This window comes from Octopus bimaculoides, chromosome 7 (assembly GCF_001194135.2).
Source record: "Octopus bimaculoides isolate UCB-OBI-ISO-001 chromosome 7, ASM119413v2, whole genome shotgun sequence".
NCBI lineage: Eukaryota > Metazoa > Mollusca > Cephalopoda > Octopoda > Octopodidae > Octopus > Octopus bimaculoides.
Window position 1 is genome coordinate 76,937,672 of NC_068987.1, and position 2,396 is coordinate 76,940,067.

Sequence of the window (2,396 nt, forward strand, 5' to 3'; positions counted from 1 at the left end):
CGATTCCCAGACCGGGCGTTGTGAGTGTTTACTGAGCGAAAACACCTAAAAGCTCCACGAGGCTCCGGCAGGGGATGGTGGCGAACCCTGCTGTACTCTTTCACCACAACTTTCTCTCACTCTTACTTCCTGTTTCTGTTGTGCCTATAATTCAAAGGGTCAGCCTTGTCACACTGTGTCACGCTGAATATCCCCGAGAACTACGTAAAGGGTACACGTGTCTGTGGAGTGCTCAGCCACTTGCACGTTAATTTCACGAGCAGGCTGTTCCATTGATCGGATCAACTGGAACTCTTGACGTCGTAAGCGACGGAGAGCCAACAACGTATATTTTGGAATTGTTCTTCTATTTTTTGTGGGGGTGGGCAGAGGGCAGGTAGTAAGCATCTGCATCCCCACTCCATACATTATACTCATTTTTTCTTTTTTTGCAGTCACGTAATTTTTTAAAATTTTAGGTGGGTGCATGGCTGTGTGGTTACGAGGCTTGCTTTGCAACCACGTGGTTTCAGGTTCAGTCCTACTCTGCAGCCAACTTGGCCAAGTGGCTTCTGCTATAGCTCCAGGTCAACCAATGTCTAGCAAGCGAATGTAGTAGATGGAAACTGTGTGGAAGCCCATCATATACATATACATGTGTGTGTGCATGTGTATCTGCATGTGTGTGTGTATGTGTGTCTGCTTGTGTGTGTGTGTGTTTGCATATGTGTGTGTGTTTGTGTGTGTGGGGGGTTGTTTTTGTGCCTCCATCTGTGCTCCTCATGTCTTGAGAACTGGTGTCGGTGTGTTTACATCACCATAACCACTTGCGTAGCTGGAGGGGGGGGGCAATTGAGGTGGTCCACCGTGGGCAGCACTTTAAAAGGGTGGCACCTTTGGGTGCAATTGATGGTAGTGTGTTTACGTCCTCGCAACTTAGTGGTTCGGCAAAAGAGACCGATAGAATAAGTACTAGGCTTGCAAAGAATAAGTCCTGGGGTCGATTTGCTCGACTAAAGGCAGTGCTCCAGCATGGCCGCAGTCAAATAACTGAAACAAGTAAAAGAAACAAAATATATATGTACTGGTACATGTGTCAATAGGATGGTACTGGTTGGAATGCCTTTGATTATAGTTTGATTATAGTTTGATAGAACTAGAGCAAAATAACCACAACATCTTCTGTAACAGTAAAGTTTGTTATATAGGGAAAATGAAATGAAATTTTATCGGCCAGCATTCTTACATTTCTCGAAAGAGTATTAGAAATTGAAATGAAATAATTCTGGTGGGAATTATGTATTAATGAAGTGAAATAGCTCCAGTGGGAGTGGAGGCAAGCTCTTGAGTTTAATTGATGAGAAGCACACCTCTAATTCATGATGGAAGCTGGGAAACAAGTGCTTAACAAAATTTAAGTACCGAAATGAAGTCACAATTGCACTGTAATTTCATTAAATTTTATACAAGCGAAATTACATTCGCAGATGTATATAGATGCGTGTGTGCATGTGTGCGTGTATGTGTGTGTGTGTGTGTGTGCATGCATGTGTGTCCAGAATTGTGCATGGATATACATATACATGTACACACACAAATACACATGCATGCATATACAGTTATCATCATTATTCAATGTCCATATCCTATGTTGATGTTGGTATTGGTTGGACCCACACATATTTATGTGTGTTTGTTTGTGAAGATTGATGGACAGGCAGACCAGTAGCTAAATATATGGAGAGAGATAGACAGATAGATAAATAGGTATACACACAGACACATTACATGTATAAGCATAGAAACACACATTTAAAGTACAACATATATAGACTGTCATACTTGTACTAAATATCATAAACCACCGTATAACTGACAGCTCAGTTTAGTCCTTGGTTAAACAGAGAAATGATTTATCAGAAACAATAGATATGTGCGTAACACATAGCTGTTCAGACAATTACTTACGTACCATAGTTCTGCTTGATCAGAACTGACTTGGAGATGCATCTCTACAACATGAATACGCATATTTAATGAACATTCAATACATACAGATATTTCTTCAGCAATCACACACACACAAATAAATATGAACATAGATAAGACATGGGTAAAAATGGGTCAAATGTAAATAAAGCATCTGTCTCAAGGCATATTGTAGCAAGAAACAGTTGATGTAATTCTCAGACAGAATCAGCATTCCACAGCAGAATCCATTCAGTGTGCTTCCATGCAGTTTTTATCGACCCAGTTTCATTCACAAGCATTAGGTAGACCTTGAGGCTATGGAATAAAGATACTTGCTCAAGATGCCAAGCACTGGGAACAATCCCAAGACATTATGAGTACAAAATTAGCTTCTTAGCTATTCAGCCATAGACATACACACATACATACATACATACGCATATATA

General features: G+C 40.6%; 1 protein-coding gene across 1 annotated transcript in view; it reads right to left on the reverse strand.

Moving 5' to 3' along the window:
- LOC106870267 (solute carrier family 35 member F6-like) overlaps nucleotides 1-2,396 on the reverse strand; it is a 457,970-nt gene that overhangs the window by 248,416 nt on the left and 207,158 nt on the right. The window lies entirely within an intron of this gene.